Source organism: Rattus norvegicus, chromosome 6, assembly GCF_036323735.1.
Source record: "Rattus norvegicus strain BN/NHsdMcwi chromosome 6, GRCr8, whole genome shotgun sequence".
In the NCBI taxonomy this organism is placed as follows: Eukaryota; Metazoa; Chordata; class Mammalia; order Rodentia; family Muridae; genus Rattus; species Rattus norvegicus.
This window is the reverse complement of record NC_086024.1, coordinates 37,929,687-37,955,367: the sequence shown is the minus strand read 5'-3', so window position 1 is coordinate 37,955,367 and position 25,681 is coordinate 37,929,687. Positions and strand designations below refer to the sequence as shown.

The window sequence follows — 25,681 nt, the reverse complement described above, 5'->3', positions numbered from 1 at the left end:
ACTGTGGGTTCAGTCTTAGCAGGACCCAGGGCTTCCCCTTCCACTGGTGCTCTTACTAGGATATTCATTGCTACCTATGGGGTCAGAGTCCAGGGTCAGTCCATGTATAGTCTTTAGGTAGTGGCTTAGTCCCTGGAAGCTCTGGTTGCTAGGCATTGTTGTACTTTTGGGGTCTCGAGCCCCTTCAAGCTCTTCCAGTTCTTTCTCTGATTCCTTCAATAGGGGACCTATTCTCAGTTCAGTGGTTTGCTGCTGGCATTCGCCTCTATATTTGCTGTATTCTGGCTGTGTCTCTCAGGAGCGATCTACATCCGGCTCCTGTCGGTCTGCACTTCTTTGCTTCATCCATCTTGTCTAATTGGGTGGCTGTATATGTATGGGCCACATGTGGGGCAGGCTCTGAATGGGTGTTCCTTCAGTCTCTGTTTTAATCTTTGCCTCTCCCTTCCCTGCCAAGGGTATTCTTTTTCCTCATTTAAAGAAGGAGTGAAGCATTCACATTTTGATCATCCATCTTGAGTTTCGTTTGTTCTAGGGATCTAGGGTAATTCAAGCATTTGGGCTAATAGCCACTTATCAATGAGTGCATACCATGTATGTCTTTCTGTGATTGGGTTAGCTCACTCAGGATGATATTTTCCAGTTCCAACCATTTGCCTACGAATTTCATAAACTCATTGTTTTTGATAGCTGAGTAATATTCCATTGTGTAGATGTACCACATTTTCTGTATCCATTCCTCTGTTGAAGGGCATCTGGGTTCTTTCCAGCTTCTGGCTATTATAAATAAGGCTGCGATGAACATAGTGGAGCACGTGTCTCTTTTATATGTTGAGGCATCTTTTGGGTATATGCCCAAGAGAGGTATAGCTGGATCCTCAGGCAGTTCAATGTCCAATTTTCTGAGGAACCTCCAGACTGATTTCCAGAATGGTTTTACCAGTCTGCAATCCCACCAACAATGGAGGAGTGTTCCTCTTTCTCCACATCCTCGCCAGCATCTGCTGTCACCTGAGTTTTTGATCTTAGCCAATCGCACTGGTGTGAGGTGAAATCTCAGGGTTGTTTTGATTTGCATTTCCCTTATGACTAAAGATGTTGAACATTTCTTTAGGTGTTTCTCAGCCATTCGGCATTCCTCAGCTGTGAATTCTTTGTTTAGCTCTGAACCCCATTTTTTAATAGGGTTATTTGTTTCCCTGCGGTCTAACTTCTTGAGTTCTTTGTATATTTTGGAAATAAGGCCTCTATCTGTTGTAGGATTGGTAAAGATCTTTTCCCAATCTGTTGGTTGCCGTTTTGTCCTAACCACAGTGTCCTTTGCCTTACAGAAGCTTTGCAGTTTTATGAGATCCCATTTGTCGATTCTTGATCTTAGAGCATAAGCCATTGGTGTTTTGTTCAGGAAATTTTTTCCAGTGCCCATGTGTTCCAGATGCTTCCCTAGTTTTTCTTCTATTAGTTTGAGTGTGTCTGGTTTGATGTGGAGGTCCTTGATCCACTTGGACTTAAGCTTTGTACAGGGTGATAAGGATGGATCGATCTGCATTCTTCTACATGTTGCCCTCCAGTTGAACCAGCACCATTTGCTGAAAATACTATCTTTTTTCCATTGGATGGTTTTGGCTCCTTTGTCAAAAATCAAGTGACCATAGGTGTGTGGGTTCATTTCTGGGTCTTCAATTCTATTCCATTGGTCTATCTGTCTGTCTCTGTACCAATACCATGCAGTTTTTATCACTATTGCTCTGTAATACTGCTTGAGTTCAGGGATAGTGATTCCCCCTGAAGTCCTTTTATTGTTGAGGATAGCTTTAGCTATCCTAGGTTTTTTGTTATTCCAGATGAATTTGCAAATTGTTCTGTCTAACTCTTTGAAGAATTGGATTGGTATTTTGATGGGGATTGCATTGAATCTGTAGATTGCTTTTGGTAAAATGGCCATTTTTACCATATTAATCCTGCCAATCCATGAGCATGGGAGATCTTTCCATCTTCTGAGGTCTTCTTCAATTTCTTTTGAATAGGTTGTTTGATTTTTTTTTTTTTTGGAGGATAGCTTCTTGAGTTCTTTATATATTTTGGATATTAGCCCTCTATCAGGTGTGAGGTTAGTGAAGTTTTTTCCAATATGTAGGTTGTCAATTTGTCCTATTGACTATGTTCTTTGCCAAACAGAAGCTTTTCAGTTTCATTAGGTTCCATTTATCAATTCATGATCTTAGAGCCTGAGGCACTGGTGTTCTGTTTAGGAAATCTGCTGCCCCCAACCCCCGCTGTGTGCCAATGAGTCCAAAACTCTTTCCCAATTTCTCTTCTATTATACTCAAGTTACCTGCTTTTATGTTGAGGTTCTTGATCTACTTGGACTTGAACTTTGTGTAAGGTGACAAATATGGATTTATTTTCATTTTTCTACAATTAGACTGCCAGTTAGAACGGCATCTTTTGTCACAGATGCTTTCTTTTTTTTTCCATTGTATGTTTTTGGCTTCTTTGTCAAAGATCAAGTGGCATGGGTTTATTTTTGGGTCTTCAATTCTATTCCATTGATCAACTTGTCACCTCTGTACCAATTCTATGCAGTCTTTATCACTATTACTCTGTAGCGCGGCTTGAGGTCGGGGATGGTGATTTCCCTCAGAAGTTCTTTTATTCTTAAGAATTGTTTTTGCTATCTTGGGTTTTTGTTTTAACATATAAAATTGAGAACTGTGTTTTCCATATCTGTGAAGAACTGTTTTGGAATTTTGAGGGGATTACATTGAATCTGTCAATTGCTTTAGTTAGGATGGCCATATTTACTATGTCAAGTTTTAAACCCACTGGCAGGGAGAAGAAAATAATCACAGAAGGGAGAAGGAGAGAAGGACCTAGATGGAAAAGGTGAGAGGGAAGGGAAAAGGGGAACATGATCAGGTATGAGGGAAGACAGGAGAGAAGGACCTGAGGGCCAGCAGAATGGATTGAAATATGCAACCTGGTGGGGGAGTATGTGTGGGACCCTCTAGAAAGTACCAGAGACTTGGGAGGTAAGAGACTCAAAGGACCCTTACACTAAATGCCCAACAGTGGGGAGAGGAAACTAAGAGACTCCACCTCCACCAGATAGACAGAGCATCAAGTGGAGGGATGGGGTTGCCATTCCACATTCAAAAATTCTGACCCAGAATTGTTCCTGTCTAAAACAATTTTGGGGTCAAAAGTGGAGAAAAAACTAAGGAAAAGAGATCCAGTGACCTTCCCAACTTGGGATCCATTTCAAGGGGAGCCTCCAAGGCCTGACACTGTTACTGATGCTATGATGTGCTTACAGGCAGGAGCCTAGCATAGTGGTCCTCGGAAAGGCCCAACATGCAGCTGATGGAGACAGATGCAGATACACCTAACTTTTGGGCTGAAGTTGGGGACCCCTGTTGTTGAAATAGGGAAAAGCTGGAAGAAGCTGAAAAGGAGGGCAACCCCATAGGGACACCAGAATTCTCAACTGACCCAGACCCCTGAGATCTCTCAGACACTGAGCTACCAACCAGGCAGCAATCATGAGCCAGATACATATATAGCAGAAAACTGCCTCAGTGAGAGAAGATGAGCCTAATCCTGGAGAGACTTGAGGTCTCAGGGAGTGGAGATACCTGGTTTGGAGGGGAGGGGCATCCTCTTGGAAACAGACAGGAGGAGCAATAGGATGAGAAAATATGAGAGAAGGGACCAGAAGGAGGGCAATGGATGGACTGTAAAAATATAAAAGTAATAAAAATATCTCAGTATGGTTTCCAAATAAATGAGCTGTTTCGTAAAAGTCTACCTTCAAGTTATTTACTATTGAAGGTAAGTTCATTTTAGCCCACCCTATATGACATTCCTGGGGACTAAATATTAACAGGTTATATTTTGTGGATGATATAGTGACTCCTTAAGGTGTGGTTCCCTAACCTTAAAGTGATCACTGTATGAATGGAAACAGATACAACTGTTAGATCATGAACAAGGTTTATAAGGTCGAATCTGGGCTGAAGCACTGAAGCACTCTGAGAAGTCACAGTAGGGACAGAGGCATTTGTGCTCGTCTTGGAAGAGTTGACCTAGCTGGAAGTGTAAGGATACCATTCATAGTGCAACTGCTCATACAAAGGACCAGGAGCTGTTGGTTCAAAAAATGGTAGTTCTGATGTCTCTGTAAATTGCTTTAAACAAACCACTTAACCACTTTAATCCTATGTCCTCACCATACCTTTGATTCTGTCTCAAATGGACAGTCTGAGTCCATGCATGCATTCTTCAAGCAATTCACCAAAATACAGAAAGCAGTGATATGTGACATGATTGGTACCCAGCAGATCATCTTTTAATATTTCCTTTATCTTTACCATGAAATAACCTTCAGAAACACACCCATTCCTTCCTCCCATTGTTCCATACTTTTAAACAGAGATTTAATCTAGAAATAGAAGACCAAAATACCACTTAAAATAGTGTCCCCATTTAATAGAATGCCTCGCGGATTAACTAAAGGTTGTACTTGACCATAAAACACTCAGTTCATTGTTTTTCTCTGTGCATCACTCACTGTAGTGGATACAAATGCAAAGCAAGAACGCTGCGGAGTGAGGTAACTTGCCTGTTCTTTGTCTGTCTTCACAGGTCATCATGCTGTCATTGCTGAGCTCAACACCGTTCTCTTCAGTGCAGGGATGCATGGTTCTGTAGGAATTACGGACGGAGTGGGTTCAAAGTGAGCATGATCCCAGCTCCACACAACTGTACCCTAGAAATGCACATACGCTGCAGAGTCCACGTGTGCAGGGGTGAGCTACAGCACCAACGGAATGCCAAATGAACTGCTCCACAGAATCTAGTATTTGTGAAAGCAATAAAAAAATGCTTTTTAGACTATACATGGATTGACCGTGAGCTCCAACCTCATAGGTAGCAATGAATAGCCTAGTAAGGGCACCAGTGGAAGGGGAAGTCCTTGGTCCTGCCACGACTGAACCCCAAGTGAACGGGATTGTTGGGGGGAGGGCGGTAAGGGGAGGAGGATGGGGAGGGGAACACCAATAGAGAAGGGGAGGGGGAGGGGTTGGGGGATGTTTGCTTGGAAACTGGGAAAGGTAATAACAATTAAAATGTAAATAAGAAATAACCAATTTAATAAAGATGGAGAAAAGAAAAACAATGCTTTTTAAAAGAAAAAATTGGGTATCTAAAATGCACCTACATTCTACTCCAGCTTGATAGTCAACATATAGAAATCCTGTCTTAAAACAAACAAAACAAAACGACAACAAAAAATAATTCTATTCGGAAGGGTCACTTCATCAATGACTTTGGCAGACTTTCCAGTAACCTCATCTTTTTCAAAAGATTTGTTGATAATTTCATACGTATATACAATGTTTTCAGATAGTATCCACTCCTACGGACACCACTTCCCAATTTCTTATCTTCATTTTTAATTAATTATTTTACAATCCATTACATAAAATTAGTGCTGCCCATATCCATACGGGTGTGGAACCATCCACCAAACATGGCCAACCTACTAGGGGCCACACCTTTAAAAACAAAAACAAACAAAAATGATTCCTCTACCCCCAGCAGCTATCTATCATCAACTGTTCCTCAGCTTAGGATGGGGTTTCACAGGCCTTCCTTATCTATGCTGTCTTAGTTAACTCATCTGTCAATTTGACACAGCCTAGAATCATCTAAAAAGACAATTTCAACTAAAGGATTGCCTAGATCAGATTGGCCTGAAGTCGTGTCTGTGGGGAACTGTCTTGATCATTAATTGATATAGGAAGGCAAGCCCACTGTGGGTGACACCATTCCCTAAGCAGATAGCCCTGGATTATATAATAAATCTAACTAAGCACAAACCTGTGAGGAAGGAAGTGATGTTTTCCCAGGGTTTCCACTACAAGTTCCTGACTTCCCTCAATTAAGGATTGTAACCTGTGAGCTGAAATAAACCCTTTCCTCCTGGAAGCTGCTTTAGCTCATAGTATCTGTTACAGCAACAGAATGAAACAAGAGCACATACAACAGCCGTTGTCTTCAATATGCCACTGCACTACAGCACACAAAGAGTTAAAGTCATGGCACAGCAGGAGAGAGAGTGACAGCCATTGAACCAATAAATCTTGAAAACACGGGAGTGAGGTTCAGAAAAGGCATAATAAGAAAGCTACCACACGAGGAGACTTCCATGCTAGAACTTTGCTAAATAAATAGGGTACAACAAATGCGATACAAGGCAGAGGTTGAGCTGGTGAGTGGGAACTTGCCTAGGGGATTCAGCTGGGGTGGTTGATCCCTCTCACATCCTCAGAGAGCAGAAAGACCTTCCCTGGGTGGCAACATACGGAAAGTTCAAGGGATGAAGAGTCTACTTGAGGAATGTTTCCTGGGAGACCTCCAACCCCAAAGCAGACTCTCTTCACCACAGCCCAGCAGAGGTAAACCTCAGTGAAGTGAAACCTGGTAAGCAACACATCTCTAGTTGGAATCACTGTCTCCTAAAACAAAAGTACCCGAGAAAACCGGAAACCAGAGATTCTGCTTCATCAGTTAATTTCATCCTTCACCTGTGTTCATCGATTTAAATCAAGGTCTCCCAGGAAACCTTTAGAAAATTAGCGGTTCAGAGAGAAAGAAGACTAGGCTAGACAAAGAACTGAGAAAATATAGTAATGCAACGTATAGTATAAGCTCAAAACCAGAATGGGCCTCAGAAGAATGTTAATTAATAGGTCGGCAGCTCTCAACCTTCCTAATGCTGTGACCATTTAATACAGTTCCTGTGCTGTGCTGACCACAACCATAAAATCATTTTCGTTGCTATTTCATAGCTCTAATTTTGTTACTAATTTTGCAATGGGAGAGAGTTCATGGAAATAAAAGAGTCCAGCACAAAGTAAGTTCAGGGAAATTTGCAGAGTACAAATCAGGCTAAGAGATGCAAAAAAAGAAAAAAAGAGAGAGATTATTATAGCATGTGTGTGCTTCATTTGTCTCAAAATACCTCATTTAAGTAGGTAATTAATAATATTAATATTGATGAGTGATTTATGAGGAGCCAGACACAGTGGCATATACCTGTAATTCTAGTACTTGCAAATCTGAGATAGGAGAAATGCTGTGCCTATAAACTAAGCCAGTGTGATTTAGTGAGTACCCAGCTTGCCAGGACTGTGTAGCAAAAAAGACATAGAAAGTCAGAAATAAAACTCTGTAATTTAATTCTCCGGGTGTCTCTACCTTGTCACATAATCATAGGGCACGAGTGGTCCAAACTGGAAATGATGCGCATCAGCGGTTTTCAAACAGTATTTCACTGGGGACCAACGTGTGATGGAATGTTCTGAAGGGAAGCCGAGCCAACAGGCTTCAGTTCAGTGTCTAATTTAACCAGACGGTTGTTTCCTTTGATGTTTTGTACCGGCTCTATATAAAAAACCCCCTTGAAAAGGAGATAGGTGCTAACAACGAGGCTGAGGCATGCAGAGTTAATATGTATGTGCCACATTTGGACTGTCATTTAAAATATGTGCTCATCATGTATGTAAAAGAAAGGACAGAAAACCAGGGCTGGTTGTACAGAACTTCAGCCTCCTCTCAATTGTCCCAGGCATCTTGGATGGAACCCAAACACGCAGTTGAGCAGAACAAAAGCTCAGTAGTAAACCAGATTCCCTTGCCTTCCTTCTGAGGGTTTATCCTCCATCTGGTGTTCCTTAAGCATGCTCCTTGGGAATCTCACCCAGCTTCCCAAACAGCTTACTCTGGGACCACATATGGTATCCTTCCTGAAGGGGCCCCTCATAGACTCAGTTTTCTCCATCTTATTATATTTCCATTGCTACTTTAACACCTCATCTAGATGGATATCCTGGGCAGCTACTCAGCTGGCCCGCCCCATCATCTGGCGTGTGTTTCATGTAAACGTGGGATAACCACAATTGGTTGAAATCAGGCCCCTCATCATTTGTAACTGACGAAACCATGTTCTAGCAGGCAAATGACTTAGCCAAGGCTAGATGCTCTCCTATGTCTTCAACACTCCTATCATGCTAATAATGTTACTGGAGTGTTTCTCTTCTCAAATAGATGTCAGCTACCTGGAGACCTTTGTTTATTTTCTTTTTCTAACTCCCACAAGCACTATCTTAAGAATCAAGCAGGCATTTAGTAAGTGCTTGCTGGAAAATTCTCTTAAGATTGTTTTTAGAAGAGATTTCAAAGAGTATGTGGGCATGAGCATGTGAACATGTGTATATAGTGTGTTAATGTGTACGTATGTGAACAAGTGTATAGAGTGTGTTCATGTTTCATGTGTGTGTGGTCGGTGGGTGGTATGTGTATGCTTATGTGTATGGTGTGTGTGTGGTGTGTGCATTTGTACTGTATAACTATATGTAGTATGCATATGTGTTAGTGTGATGTATATGCATGCATATGCATGTTTGTATGTTTATGTGTGTGATATATGTATGTGGTGTGTGTGTATATGTTCATGTTGTGCGTGTGTGTGTGTGAGAGAGAGAGAGAGAGAGAGAGAGAGAGCGCTCTGTAAGTCTATGGCAATTAAGAAAAGAAACAGGAAGGAACAGACCGGATAAACAGTTCTCTGCACCCAAATCCCGTGGGAGGGAGAGCTAAACCTTCAGAGAGGCAGACAAGCCTGGGAAACCAGAAGAGACTTCACGCTGCACACATTACTGATTCCAGAGGAAAACACCAAAAGCCATCTGGAACCCTAGTGCACTGAAGCTCCCGGAAACAGTGGCGCAGATCTTCCTGGTTGCTGCCGCCACAGAGAGCTCGTGGGCAGCACCCCGCGAGCAAACTTGAGCCTTGGGACCACAGGTAAGACCAACTTTTCTGCTGCAAGTGACCTGCCTGGTGAACTCAAGACACAGGCCCACAGGAACAGCTAAAGACCTGTAGAGAGGAAAAACTACACGCCTGAAAGCAGAGCACTCTGTCCCCATAACAGGCTGAAAGAAAATAGGAAAACAGGTCTACAGCACTCCTGACACACAGGCTTATAGGACAGTCTAGCCACTGTCAGAAATAGCAGAACAAAGCAACACTAGAGATAATCTGATGGCGAGAGGCAAGCGCAGGAACCCAAGCAACAGAAACCAAGACTACATGGCATCATCGGAGCCCAATTCTCCCATCAAAACAAACATGGAATATCCAAACACACCAGAAAAGCAAGATCTAGTTTCAAAATCATATTTGATCATGATGCTGGAGGACTTCAAGAAAGACGTGAAGAACTCCCTTAGAGAACAAGTAGAAGCCTAAAGAGAGGAATCACAAAAATCCCTGAAAGAATTCCAGGAAATCATAAATACACAAGTAGAAGCCCATAGAGAGGAGTCACAGAAATCCCTGAAAGAATTCCAGGAAAACACAATCAAACAGTTGAAGGAATTAAAAATGGAAATAGAAGCAATCAAGAAAGAACACATGGAAACAACCCTGGATATAGAAAACCAAAAGAAGAGACAAGGAGCTGTAGATACAAACTTCACCAACAGAATACAGGAGATGGAAGAGAGAATCTCAGGAAAAGAAGATTCCATAGAAATCATTGACTCAACTGTCAAAGATAATGTAAAGCAGAAAAAGCTACTGGTCCAAAACATACAGGAAATCCAGGACTCAATGAGAAGATCAAACCTAAGGATAATAGGTATAGAAGAGAGTGAAGGCTCCCAGCTCGAAGGACCAGTAAATATCTTCAACAAAATCATAGAAGAAAACTTCCCTAACCTAAAAAAAGAGATACCCATAGGCATACAAGAAGCCTACAGAACTCCAAATAGATTGGACCAGAAAAGAAACACCTCCCGTCACATAATAGTTAAAACACCAAACGCACAAAATAAAGAAAGAATATTAAAAGCAGTAAGGGAAAAAGGTCAAGTAACATATAAAGGCAGACCTATCAGAATCACACCAGACTTTTCTCCAGAAACTATGAAGGCCAGAAGATCCTGGACTGATGATACTAAGAGAACACAAATGCCAGCCCAGGTTACTGTATCCTGCAAAACTCTCAATTAACATAGATGGAGAAACCAAGATATTCCATGACAAAACCAAATTTACACAATATCTTTCTACAAATCCAGCACTACAAAGGATAATAAATGGTAAAGCCCAACATAAGGAGGCAAGCTATACCCTAGAAGAAGCAAGAAACTAATCATCTTGGCAACAAAACAATGAGAAAAAAAGCACACACACATAACCTCACATCCAAATATGAATATAACAGGAAGCAATAATCACTATTCCTTAATATCTCTCAACATCAATGGCCTCAACTCCCCAATAAAAAGTCATAGATTAACAAACTGGATACGCAACGAGGACCCTGCATTCTGCTGCCTAGAGGAAACACACCTCAGAGACAAAGACAGACACTACCTCAGAGTGAAAGGCTGGAAAACAACTTTACAAGCAAATGGTCGGAAGAAGCAAGCTGGAGTAGCCATTCTAATATCAAATAAAACCAATTTTCAACTAAAAGTCATCAAAAAAGATAAGGAAGGACACCATATTCATCAAAGGAAAAATCCACCAAGATGAGCTCTCAATCCTAAATATCTATGCCCCAAATACAAGGGCACCTACATACGTAAAAGAAACCTTACTAAAGCTCAAAACACACATTGCAACTCACACAATAATAGTAGGAGATTTCAACACCCCACTCTCATCAATGGACAGATCATGGAAACAGAAATTAAACAGAGACGTAGTCAGACTAAGAGAAGTCATGAGCCAAATGGACTTAACAGATATTTATAGAACATTCTATCCTAAAGCAAAAGGATATACCTTCTTCTCAGCTCCTCATGGTACTTTCTCCAGAATTGACCATATAATTGGTCAAAAAACGGGCCTCAACAGGTACAGAAAGATAAAAATAATCCCATGCGTACTATCGGACCACCACGGCCTAAAACTGGTCTTCAATAACAATAAGGGAAGAAGGCCCACATATACGTGGAAATTGAACAATGCTCTACTGAATGATAACCTGGTCAAGGAAGAAATAAAGAAAGAAATTAAAAACTTTTTAGAATTTAATGAAAATGAAGGTACAACATACCCAAACTTATGGGACACAATGAAAGCTGTGCTAAGAGGAAAACTCATAGCGCTGAGTGCCTGCAGAAAGAAACAGGAAAGAGCATATGTCAGCAGCTTGACAGCACACCTAAAAGCTCTAGAACAAAAAGAAGCAAATACACCCAGGAGGAGTAGAAGGCAGGAAATAATCAAACTCAGAGCTGAAATCAACCAAGTAGAAACAAAAAGGACCATAGAAAGAATCAACAGAACCAAAAGTTGGTTCTTTGAGAAAATCAACAAGATAGATAAACCCTTAGACAGACTAACGAGAGGACACAGAGAGTATGTCCAAATTAACAAAATCAGAAATGAAAAGGGAGACATAACTACAGATTCAGAGGAAATTCAAAAAATAATCAGATCTTACTATAAATGCCTATATTCAACATAACTTGAAAATCTTCAGGAAATGGACAATTTCCTAGACAGATACCAGGTTCCGAAGTTAAATCAGGAACAGATAAACCAGTTAAACAACCCCATAACTCCTAAGGAAATAGAAGCAGTCATTAAAGGTCTCCCAACCAAAAAGAGCCCAGGTCCATACAGGTTTAGTGCAGAATTCTATCAGACCTTCATAGAAGACCTCATACCAATATTATCCAAACTATTCCACAAAATTGAAACAGATGGAGCACTACCGAATTCCTTCTATGAAGCCACAATTACTCTTATACCTAAACCACACAAAGACCCAACAAAGAAAGAGAACTTCAGACCAATTTCCCTTATGAATATCGACGCAAAAATACTCAATAAAATTCTGGCAAACTTGATCCAAGAGCACATCAAAACAATCATCCACCATGATCAAGTAGGCTTCATCCCAGGCATGCAGGGATGGTTTAATATACGGAAAACCATCAACGTGATCCATTATATAAACAAACTGAAAGAACAAAACCACATGATCATTTCATTAGATGCTGAGAAAGCATTTGACAAAATTCAACACCCCTTCTTGATAAAAGTCCTGGAAAGAATAGGAATTCAAGGCCCAGACCTAAACATAGTAAAAGCCATATACAGCAAACCAGTTGCTAACATTAAACTAAATGGAGAGAAACTTGAAGCAATCCCACTAAAATCAGGGACTAGACAAGGCTGCCCACTCTCTCCCTACTTATTCAATATGAAGTTCTAGCCAGAGCAATCAGACAACAAAAGGAGGTCAAGGGGATACAGATCAGAAAAGAAGAAGTCAAAATATCACTATTTGCAGATGATATGATAGTATATTTAAGTGATCCCAAAAGTTCCACCAGAGAACTACTAAAGCTGATAAACAACTTCAGCAAAGTGGCTGGGTATAAAATTATCTCAAATAGACCAGAAGCCTTCCTCTACACAAAAGAGAAACTAGCCGAGAAAGAAATTAGGGAAACGACACCCTTCATAATAGACCCAAATAATATAAAGTACCTCCGTGTGACTTTAACCAAGCAAGTAAAAGATTTGTACAATAAGAACTTCAAGACACTGAAGAAAGAAATTGAAGAAGACCTCAGAAGATGGAAAGATCTCCCATGCTCATGGATTGGCAGGATTAATATAGTAAAAATGGCCATTTTACCAAAAGCGATCTACAGATTCAATGCAATCCCCATCAAAATACCAATCCAATTCTTCAAAGAGTTAGACAGAACAATTTGCAAATTCATCTGGAATAACAAAAAACCCAGGATAGCTAAAACTATCCTCAACACTAAAAGGACTTCAGGGGGAATCACTATCCCTGAACTCAAGCAGTATTACAGAGCAATAGTGATAAAAACTGCATGGTATTGGTACAGAGACAGACAGATAGACCAATGGAACAGAATTGAAGACCCAGAAACGAACCCACACACCTATGGGCACTTGATTTTTGACAAAGAAGCCAAAACCATCAAATGGAAAAAAGATAGCATTTTCAGCAAATGGTGCTGGTTCAACTAGAGGGCAACATGTAGAAGAATGCAGATCGATCCATGCTTATCACCCTGTACAAAGCTTAAGTCCAAGTGGATCAAGGACCTCCACATCAAACCAGACACACTCAAACTAATAGAAGAAAAACTAGGGAAGCATCTGGAACACATGGGCACTGGAAAAAATTTCCTGAACAAAACACCAATGGCTTACGCTCTAAGATCAAAAATCGACAAATGGGATCTCATAAAACTGCAAAGCTTCTGTAAGGCAAAGGACACTGTGGTTAGGACAAAACGGCAACCAACAGATTAGGAAAAGATCTTTACCAATCCTACAACAGATAGAGGCCTTATATCCAAAATATACAAAGAACTCAAGAAGTTAGACCGCAGGGAGACAAATAACCCTATTAAAAAATGGGGTTCAGAGCTAAACAAACAATTCACAGCTGAGGAATGCCGAATGGCTGAGAAACATCTAAAGAAATGTTCAACATCTTTAGTCATAAGGGAAATGCAAATCAAAACAACCCTGAGATTTCACTTCACACCAGTGAGAATGGCTAAGATCAAAAACTCAGGTGACAGCAAATGCTGGCGAGGATGCGGAGAAAGAGGAACACTCCTCCATTGTTGGTGGGGTTGCAGACTGGTACAACCATTCTGGAAATCAGTCTGGAGGTTCCTCAGAAAATTGGACATTGAACTGCCTGAGGATCCAGCTATACCTCTCTTGGGCATATACCCAAAAGATGCCCCAACATATAAAAAAGACACGTGCTCCACTATGTTCATCGCAGCCTTATTTATAATAGCCAGAAGCTGGAAAGAACCCAGATGCCCTTCAACAGAGTAATGGATACAGAAAATGTGGTACATCTACACAATGGAATATTACTCAGCTATCAAAAACAATGACTTTATGAAATTCGTAGGCAAATGGTTGGAACTGGAAAATATCATCCTGAGTGAGTTAACCCAATCACAGAAAGACACACATGGTATGCACTCATTGATAAGTGGCTATTAGCCCAAATGCTTGAATTACCCTAGATGCCTAGAACAAATGAAACTCAAGACGGATGATCAAAATGTGAATGCTTCACTCCTTCCTTAAAAGGGGAACAAGAATACCCTTGGCAGGGAAGAGAGAGGCAAAGATTAAAACAGAGACTGAAGGAACACCCATTCAGAGCCTGCCCCACATGTGGCCCATACATATACAGCCACCCAATTAGACAAGATGGATGAAGCAAAGAAGTGCAGACGGACAGGAGCCGGATGTAGATCGCTCCTGAGAGACACATCCAGACTACAGCAAATACAGAGCCGAATGCCAGCAGCAAACCACTGAACTGAGAATAGGACCCCCGTTGAAGGAATCAGAGAAAGAACTGGAAGAGCTTGAAGGGGCTCGAGACCCCATATGTACAACAATGCCAAGCAACCAGAGCTTCCAGGGACTAAGCCACTACCTAAAGACTATACATGGACTGACCCTGGACTCTGACCTCATAGGTAGCAATGAATATCCTAGTAAGAGCACCAATGGAAGGGGAAGCCCTGGGTCCTGCTAAGACTGAACCCCCAGTGAACTAGACTGTGGGGGGGAGGGCGGCAATGGGGGGAGGGTGGGGACTGGAACACCCATAAGGAAGGGGAGGGGGAGGGGGATGTTTGCCCGGAAACCGGGAAAGGGAATAACACTCGAAATGTATATAAGAAATACTCAAGTTAATAAAAAAGAAAAAAGAAAAGAAACAGAAAAATATTTTAAACTATATATCAGACTAAATCATGTTCTTTCTGGATTGAGAAATGTTGACTGGTTTCTACTTCTGTGGTACACATCAGCCACATGTGCCCAAGAATGCTCAGGTGCTTTACCAAGGAAAAGAAACCCCAAGTGGTTTGATTCTCCCTGCTTTGTTTGAGGATGAAATGGAGTCAGGCCCCAAATTTACAACCACCTCTCCCCAGGGGATATCGCTGAGGTTTGAGGAAGTACAAGTGGCTGGTTATAGAAATAAAAGTTTTTCCTGTTAGCAGGGATTAAGGGAGGGGACTGATTGGAGAGGGGTGGGAGGGAACTGTGGATGGTAAAGAATGCAGACTGTAGCTTGTGTTGAGTGGTGGCTGGACAGATGTGTCTAATTGCCAAAACTCATGAAGCTGATCACTGGAAATCTGTGCACTCCACTGAATGTAAAAAGTATGTCCAACAAATGCAAAAAGATAGGAGGAATGTGGCGATGGGAACAACAAAGGTGGGAAAGTGGCAGTGGGGGCAGCATTTAGGCTATCTTTAGAATTCTGGACAAGGGGAAATGTCTAGAAACCCCTGGAGTTTCCTAATTTGTATTCTACTGTACATTCACCATACAGCACTCTGTACTGAGCTACACTTCCCTGGGTATGAATCTTATCGTTCTAAATTTATACTGAATTCCTTAAAGAAAAGAAAAACCATGAGTTTAAAGAGTAGTTTTGAGAATGTGAGTGTTGGGGTTCTTGTCTGTGGATTTAAACCAGGATGATAGGACAGTCACCATTTTTGGAAAATGCTTCTGATGCTTTATTCAGCCATCCTCCAATTCAGAAATCCCAGTTGAGTTATGTGCAAATGACAGACAACTATTAACATCAAAAGCCATTCAGTAAAATCCCCAAGGAGAGTTCATTTGGAATAACCCCCAAAGTGGAAATAGTCAGTGCTCCACAAACAGCAGCATAAAAAAATGAGTGTGGCTCTATACACTTGACTGTATGGCAAAACGGCAGCATAAAGAACAAAGAATGCAGAAGAACATGGATGAATATGAAATGTGCAGGTGTCTCTTCATGTGACCTAATAAATGTGAATGCCAGGATGAAAGCATGAGGTATCGTGAGACATCAACATGTATTCAGGGACGCATCCCTGAAAGCCTTGTCTACACTTGTAGAATTCTTACCTTGTTCACTCTTTGTCCTGCTCTGTTCTGATCTTACCTCAGCTGCTTCACTGACAGTCATTATGTGAAGTAATGACTAACACGAACCATCCCTAATTCCTTCTAAGTCTTCAGCCCTGAATTCACTTATTTTGAGTCACTAGCAGTGAGTCCTTACCACTGGAGTTCAACAGAGGATGCTAGGAGCAAGCCAGAAAGATCCATTTGATCACAGAATTTATGTACTGAAGATGTCTACCATGGTAGTAGGAAGCAAGCCTCAGCAACCACATGGCTGGGTCTTCCCATGAGTTACACTTATTCTATCATTTTACCTTAGTTTCTGATAAAGAGACAATAGTGCCATCTTGCTTGGTTGGTACCATCATGACATCCATTACAGAGCTTAGGGTTCTGCTTCCTAGAATTCCCTTACTCTAGAAGTTCATGCTACAACACCCCATTGAAAGAAAGTCCATGAAGTTGAAAGACAGAAGTGTCAGAAGCTCATCATGACAGACACATCAGATTACCAGATTTCTCCCAACACTCTCACCCTCTGTGGTCAAGACTTTCCCCATAATGTCTAAAATCCATGGATTCCCCCCCCCACCCACCCCAAATGTATACACCTCCACCTCCAGATCTTCACAGCTGTGGATTCTCATGTAGAATTCTTGTGTCTATTCTCCCCATAATATTTGTAATAGATTCATTTTCAAAAGACAACCCAATAGACCCAGGTACCTACCTACAGCATCACTATGGCAACTAAGGGAAATACATAAAATACATTTATAATGTTGCTTGGTGAAGTTGCACACCATTTTATTAAGATAAACAGCATGAAGGAGGTAAAATAAGAAAGACTCGGGTGGTTAGCAGGCTAGGCATGGAGTAACCAGGAAGATTAGTCTGAGCATATGGTATGTGAGTAGAATCATGGAAGATTAAAAATAAAGAAACCATGATAACATTTGTAGGAAAGTGCATTGCAGTAGAACAGAATGTAGAATTGTGGAGGCCAAAAATGGAAAAGCATGGAGGTGAGCTGGAGAAATTGGCAGCAAGCCATAACATAATCTGAAAGATCACCCCTTCCTCTCCTCCTTCTTCCCCTTCTCGTCAAGAGAGAGGTAAAGTTAATAAGCAGACAATAGGCATGGTGTGGTTTACATTTTTTGCATTTCCTTTTAAAATTAAAAGTTTAAATTTAATTTAACTGTTTAAATTATAATAAAATTATAATTTTATTTTTAATGTTTTCACCTGAAATAAATTACATCACTGCCTCCCTCCATTTCTTTTTTTCAGGTGCCTCCCAGCTCCCCTACCTTGAACCCTTCCCATGCCCACAATGCTCTCCAATTGACAGCCTCGTTTTCGTGCGTGCGTGCGTGCGTGCGTGCATGCGTGCGTGTGTGCGTGTGTGCGTGTGTGTGTGTGTGTGTGTGGTTTCAAGGCTAACCACTCTGCACTGCAGAGCCAATAAGGGGGCTCAGCCCTGAAAGAGGTTACCTCTCTTTTTCCCAGCAGTCAGTCATGAATTGTCAGTAGATTTTTGGTCAGGAGTGGGACCCCACGACAATTTCCCCTTGCCACATTAACATGTCAATTATATTGCTATTCTTCTTGTCTTGTTTATGCCGCCATTTTAGGAGAGATTTTCACAGCAGACTTCCCAGGTATTCGTCTGTTAATGATCGCTCTGCCCTCTTTCCCACGACGTCCCCTGAGCTGCAGATGCAGGAGCTGTTACATGGGTGTACACTTTGGAGCTGTGCTCCACCATCTGATAAACTCTGCCCTATGTCCAGTTGCAGTTTTCTGTGATGATCTCCATTTACTGTAAAGAGAAGCTTCTTTGATGAAGGTTGATAGCTGCATTTTACCTACGGGTGTAAGGTAAAGATTTATAGTTTAGTAAGGAGTTATGCTGGCCTAGCAAAGTGGTGGCAGTAGGTTCTTTTATAAATTCCATGCTCTCGCTAGCTCCAAAGAGCTGGCTACGTTTCCTTTACAAGCCATGATTTTCCTCCTGTTGAATGGGTCTTAAGTCCAATTAGGCAACTATTGACCACCACCAATATCTGAATGCCTCTTATTGCATCTTTATGTTTAAATGCTTCCTGCCCTTTTTGGCAACTTGCATAGCATGTTCTTCAACTATAGAAGCTAGACCATAAAAAAAGAGGGTTTCAGGTTAGATCAAATTTGAGCCATAGGAATCCTGTGTCCTAAGTAAGGAATCCTCAGCAATAAGGGCCTACTGTTAAACCACAAGAGGCAATCAAGAGCTATATCAATAAGGCCCTTGGCCCTGTGAAGGTTTGATGCCCCAATATTAGGGAATGCTAGGGCAGTGAGACTGGAGTGGGTGTGTGGGGGAGCACCCTTATAGAAGCAGGGGACGGGAAGGGGGGATTGGAATAGAGGCTTTGCAGAGAGTGATAACACTTGAAATGTAAATAAAATAACCAATAAAAAAGAAATATTAAAGAAAATGTCACTGTTAACAGAAATGCATAATAAAAGATAAGTATTCCAGAAAAAAAATAATCTATAAAACAGCGCTCTCCCTAGAAGCATAGACTACCAAAACTGCCAATACCTGGTAGAAAAAAACCTTTCAAATGGTTGATTGGGGTAGTCCAAGTGACTTCTGAAATAATATAAATAAGTCATATATATATTTTTAAATTTATCTTTTAAACCTTTTTACTGTTTGAGAATTTCGTACATTCGTGTAATGTGTTTTGATAAAGTTAGGCTGAATAGTTTAACCTAATTCAGATTAAAGTAAAAGGGAACCCACAATTAAGTGACTATCGTCACAGGGGTGGTGGCACTGGCTTGGGAGGTGGCAATAAAAATGAAGAACACTGAGGAAGTAAACTTCAAGGGTACCATCTACAAGACCTGCTAATGGTCAAATATGCAGAGCCCTAATCCACACTAACAGGAGACAGTTCCCTAGAAGTCTAACACACTGCCTCCTCCAGAGTTTTCTAGTTAACAAATTTCCCTCGTATTTTCATTCTTCGATTATATTCTACGTACAGCCCCCCACTCCTCTTTTTCACACCTCTACTTTTTTCTTTGTATTCTCCAGCGCTCGACACCTTTTCTTTCCCTCTGTATATTCTTCCCTGAGGCTTTGAAACAGGATCATACTACTTCCACTACATTAATCGTGAAAATTTTTTATCTCCACTTCATGCCACTTTCTTAATAACGGTATTAAGTATAATTAGATCTCATTGCTGGTCTGGCGCCACTATGCAGCACTCTCAACACGTGCTAAGGAGAGCTAAGTCTCCTCTTCCTTTTTCTCCATGCTCCCTTTACTATAATAGATCTGTCATTCATGAGGCAGAATCTATGATCGCCCTGAGTCTTTTCTTTTCTCACCTCCTGATATTTAATAAACCACACTTTCTAAACTTTAGGACCTTAATATACTCACATATCTTTCCAAGCATCCATATTCATAGCTAATTCTTAATGCAGATACTCTTCCCTCATACATAGATTGTTTTAAACACACACACACACACACACACACACACACACACACACACACACACACACACACCTCTTTAAATCCAGGTTCTAACTTGCCTCTTGAGTGCAATACTATTCTATCACACTACTATTTTAGATCTGGAATATCCCCCAAAGGGTCACCTGTTGAGAGTTTGGTTCACTGACCCACAGCATCATTAGAACTTTTAAGAGATGGGCCTAATGGGAGGAAAAAAAGGTCATGTAGAGATTATTAGAACATAACCCACCTCTTGGTCAATCTTTGCTTCTTGATTGTCATGAGAGGAAAAGATTCTACCATGAGCCATTTACCATATACTCAAAAGCAACAGAACTAGCTGACCATAAGATGAACCTTCAAAATTGTGAAAAAAATTATGTAGATATACATACATACATACATACATATACTATACAGACATATATACTGTATATACACATATGTATATACTATATATGTGGTGTTTTCTTTATAAGAACATGTTACCTCTAGTCTTTTATTGTAGTAATGAAAAGATGATTAGCACAATGCATTTCAAATATATTATTCAAGTTCTCCAAGTTTTCCATGTTGTTCGACACCTGGGGAAGCCACAGGTCTCTCATTCTCACAGATGCGGTCATTCCCCATCCCACTGCTCAATTTCACTTCCCTTCTGCCTTCCTCACTCCACCAAGTTTCAGAGCATGTGATACAGTTGTCAGTTTCTTTGTTTGGGTTTTGTTATTGTTGCTTTGTTAAATCTGGAGAGATTCCTTACTTCTTCCAGCCCTCTTAGAGAATAGTCTGATGCATTTGTTTATGCTGACAAAATATGGCTCCTGTTCTTTTGTGTCAGTGTGTCTTAATTTATGGAAATAATAGTGTATTATATCTCTCAGTATGTAGAAGTTAATCCTAGGTCTCTCTGACATAACCATCACACTGCTTTGTGTATAGCATGCTGTTTATAGCATCACTGCTTAAAGTCATCTGCGATGGACAGAGCCATCACACTCTCTCTGTATGCACAGCCAAAACATCCCTATGTCAATGACACCATGACTAAGGCAACAGTGCTCTTGTTCACTGGTGTCTTTAATCTGCAAATTATGTGTCGTTTATTAGACCAAGAAAGTATGTTTGTATTTATGTATGTATATATGTGTGTGTGTGGGTGTGTCTAAGTGCTGATCAAAAATTGAGTCTCATTTTTCAAATCATATCTGCCGTACTTCCCCTGTGCTAATTAATAAACTCAAGTTTTTGCACCTGCAGAGCAGTGACCCCCCCAAAAGACATGTGTTCTCTGTTTGACATCTCCTTAATTTTATTAGTGGCTTATGGACAAAATCACTTGACTTAAACTTTTTCAAGTTTAAGTTATTTGGATTCACAAGAGTGGTTTTTTTCCCCTCCCTGTTATAAATCAATGAAGCCAGTTAAGATTAACTGCCTGCACGTGAGCTTCAAAAGAGCCTCTAAACCAGACAGAGTTGAAAGAAACACATAATTCCATAACACTAAGTACAAGCTGATCAAAGTTATCAGATCTGGTTACTCGATACCATACTTCCTCATTGTCATACAATCTGATTTCAAGTAGCTTGTATCTAAAACACGTATTAGTAAACCTCAAACAATTCTTTGCTGGGGGTAGAAATCATTTATATGCCTAACTGGCCAAATCTGTGTTTAGACACTTATAAGCAAAACTCTGAGCTAAAGCTCTCGCCACCTAATTTGTAAAATCCCATATGTTTAGAAATTAAAACAGAAAGGAAAGAAACATAGCTAATGAGCCATTTCAAACAAGAACATTTTTTATATGCACATAATCATGGCATTCTAGAAGCAAAAAAAAAAAGGTCATAAGTCCTTAGATATTATATACTGAGGTTGGAAGTTGTTCAGTTCATTGAAATGCTAATGAGATATCAAATCACATTCATGGAAGAGCTAGTGAGACGAGGGAATAGAGTTCAGCCATAGTAGCACCCTTCCACCTGATACACACATACTGTGAATATATATATATATATATATACATATATATATATAGAGAGAGAGAGAGAGTATATCACATATACACATTTTCTGATCAATACTTTTATAGTACAACTCATTTGAAAGAATTTCTACTTCTTGACAGCAGGTTGAAACACTTTAATCTATTTCAGTATTTTACAATGTTGAGGTCCCTGAATGGCATCCTAAGTGAACATTATACCAGTATCCACAGGGATGCTACTGTCAGTGTGAGCGAACCATCTTCTAGTAGGTCCACTCCATATTGAGTATCTCAAATTCTTGTACAGTCCTCCATTCCAGAGTGCCAAGTTTTACCCCCATGTATCATCTTGGCCCAGGTCACATAGCTTCTTTGTTCCCTCCCTCTTCCCTGAGTTCCTTCTGCATTTGAAGTAAGTTATTCATGTTAGTCTTAAGTGGACTAACCAGATGCAGGCATTTAAATACATAGCGTTCCCAATAATTTATTTATCCTCCTTATGCTAATCACTTCCATATTTTTGTCATTATATTACCTTAAAATTGACTGTGATCTCCCTGTTTCTTCTGCGTCCATGTCTTGAAGGCATGGATGATGTCTGTCTCCTTTTGGTATTCCAGAACATGAGCCCAGCAGATGGTAGGCACTCACCTGATATTGTCTAATAATTTAATTCAAAGCAAATTCTATCTTGTCTATCTACAAGATGAGGAAAATGATAAATGGCAGGAAAATATTTGATCTGAATGATTTGCCTTGGACAAGTCTATCAGCCCCAAACACAAATCTTTCTGAATCCACAATCTGGGCCCTACAAAGTTCTGCATCTTCCTCAAGACGTATAGAAAAGTTAGAAAAGCACCATTGGGAAAATGATATAGGAAGCACTTTAAAGACATGTTCTTCCCATACAAACTGAACCAAAGATATAAACGCAAATGCAAACCTAATCACACATCTTTATTGCAAAGAGTTAGACCTCTGACTAGCAGGGTGCTTGGACATTTGGGGGTAGAATGTGCCGGTACCATGTATTGCTAGAACCAGCAGACTTTTTTGAGAATGAGAGCCATGGAGCAAGACAGAAATTGTGAGGACATGGGTTATACTTCCTTTTTTATTAATTTATTTCCTCATTTTACAACCCAATATCCAGTACCCTCTCCTCACAATCCCTCCTTCTATTGTTCCTTCCTTCTTTCCCTCTCCCTCTCTTTTGAAAAAAGAGAGAAGACCTCCCTTGGTATCATCCCACTCTGGCACATGAAAAATCTATAGAACTAGGTGCACCCTCTCCTACTGAAGACAAAGAAGTTGCAAGCAGTAGCAAATCTGAGAGAGAGAGAGAGAGAGAGAGAGAGAGAGAGAGAGAGAGAGTGAACTTTGTAAAAATCCAAATTTGTTAAGGAAACAAATTCTACCCAGAAAAAGCTACTTCACTTCCATCATCATGAAAATCTTGGCAGTCAAGTATCAGAAAATAAAATCTTAACTCAGTCCATGGTAAAATTTGAAAATCTGGATCTGGGACAAGCTTTATCCATGAAGTCACATACCCATGATCACACACTTGCATGTACATTGTCCCATGCACATTTGAAAAAAGTGGGCTTCTGGGACTACATGAAAATATCAACGTCAGCAGCAGTCAATGTGAAGTTGCTATAAGATCACAGTCTATTGGCAGAAGCAGCACGTGTCTATCAGCAGGACTGTTCCCTTCTCTTTCCTCCTCTCATTTAATGCCATCACCTTCTTGCTGTCTGTGCATGGCTAAAAAGTGTGCAGCCCAGTTCTAACCAGACTGCTGAGTTTTACCACCAGGGATCCAGCTGCCCACTCTGTATCTCTACAAAATTCCACAAATTGCTATAACTGTCTGGTGAAAAATGGGTTTTGGTTTCTCCTCCATCCTCACCTTCCAGTGTTCCTCAGTAACTATGTGAGCAAATGTCCAGGAGTCGCTCTGAATACATGCCACCATCCCACCAGTGTCTTACCTGGTACCAAGTTTTATCAGTCCTCACACAATCTGTCCAGCCCTCATGCAGCCTGTCCTTCTGTCTGCTTCATTTTCCTGTCACTGCCTTCCTGTTCTTTAGCGGTCGCCACATTCTACCTCAACCGTTGAACTAATGTCCAGTTTAATGACCTTTCTTCACCTCGCCACAGCAAGCCATCCTTCAAATTAAGCTTATTTCTTTCCCAGTCTTTTCCCATGGTTCACTGAGTAAAGAAAGAATTTGTTTTCTGTCTCAGAGACCCCCTCGGTGCAACCCCTCACAACTGTTCTGGCCTCAGAAGTTATCATTCCACTTCTTATTCCAATTTGACAGGCTTTCAGTACCTAAGAGTCTCTTGCTTTCTCCTTTCAAGCCTTACTTGAGTCATTGTGTCTGTTTAGAATTCTCTACTGAGCCGACATATCCTTACTCTCAAGATGTCTTTCTTATAGATACCCATGTGATAAAGCCACTACTCAGTAAAGGCTTCTCCCTCACACCACTACAAAAACAGAACAAACAAAACAAAACTTTTGCCCCCTCTTTCTACTACAAATGAGTTTGAGCAGTGCATACTCAACAACTTCTCAAGTAAATTAAATATAAATAGGTTGTCTGATGACTATGTCTTGTCCAGGAGAATTGAAAGACTCAACTGTCTGGGCTGAGCTGAGATAAGAACTCATAAAATGCATGAAAAGATCCAAGTGACTCGTGTCTACAAATATATCCCAAAATATTTCTCGTGTTCTTTTGGTATGTCTCGTTCTGATTGAACCAGGAAATCCAGATGTTAGAAAGAGGGAAGCATGCCACCAAACAATTTGTCTGACAATTTTACAAAAACAAAAGAGAAATTAGATCATTCATTTCTCAAAATTCCTGAGTGCCTACTCTGGTCTAAGTGGGTCTGCTTATCTGAAATTATACAACAATTGTGCTTCATGCCAAGTCCCCTTTCTGTGAGCTAGAGCTGTGTTTCCACTGTCTAGCAATATTGACTAATATGGTGAAGCACTTTCGAATTTTTAAGTCATTGCTGCATGCCTTGTATCACTGGAGTTTTTCAAAAGCAGTCCAGCCATGCAGGCATGTTTTATTACTATATTTATTACTATATTTATACAGTAATTGGGGAAACCGAGACTGGAGACATTTACTTTACCCGGTGTATTATTTTTATACTAAAGTGTTCAAAACCAAATCCTGCCCTCTTCAGATTATGGCACCCAACTTTCCTGCCACTACTTTTTTTTTCTTTTATTTTCAAATTGAGCCATTTAAAATTTGAAATTTATTTTTTCAGTTCTATGTATGCATGCATGTGTGCTCATGCACATGTACACACACACACACACACACACACACATGCAAGCATTACTGAGGAGATATTTGTATTCTCATATTCACTTCAGCATTATTGATAGTAGTCACATAAGGAAGTATACAAGTCATCAATGGAATATTATTTGACTTTTAAAAAGAAACAAACAATGCCAATTGACAAAATATGGATAAATAGGAAAAATACTGTGCTAAATGAAACTGATATAAGAAAATGATGCATGAGTCCATATATTTGTATAAGCTTTAAAAAATAAAGTCAAAATCATAATAACTATTTTTGCTGTTAGAAACTGGGGACTGGCACAAAGGGAAGAGATTGGCCAAAGACTGCAAGCTTTACTCAGTTAAATATGTTCTGAAAAATCTAAGGTGACCACAGTTAAAAGTCATGTAATATGTCTTGAAATTTCCAAAGAGAATAATCTCAGGTATTCTTATCATACACACACACACACACACACACAGAGAGAGAGAGAGAGAGAGAGAGAGAGAGAGAGAGAGAGAGAGAGAGAGAGAGATTGTCATTTAGATCTTACTTTCACATGAAGAATGCCGACAATATCTTGAGGGTAAAAAAAGACTGATGAGATGAAAATACTGTGTTGTGAAGATAAACAGAAATTTCTTCATCACTTTTTTTTTTGGTTCTTTTTTTCGGAGCTGGGGATCGAACCCAGGGCCTTCTTCATCACTTTTTAAAAATCTACATTTGTTAACTAGTTTGATAGTCCTGTCTACATGACTATCATAGTAAAAGTAACCATCCATGCTACAGAAATGTGAGCTAT

At 40.3% G+C, this 25,681-nt stretch overlaps 1 long non-coding RNA gene across 1 annotated transcript in view; it reads right to left on the bottom strand.

Moving 5' to 3' along the window:
• Positions 1-16,815: 16,815 nt before the first annotated feature.
• The window catches only part of LOC134479338 (uncharacterized), a 53,418-nt gene continuing 44,552 nt past the window's right edge, over positions 16,816-25,681 (bottom strand). The window contains exon 2 of the long non-coding RNA XR_010052524.1: positions 16,816-17,898. This is a non-coding gene — a long non-coding RNA (uncharacterized LOC134479338). The remainder of the gene's footprint in view (positions 17,899-25,681) is intronic.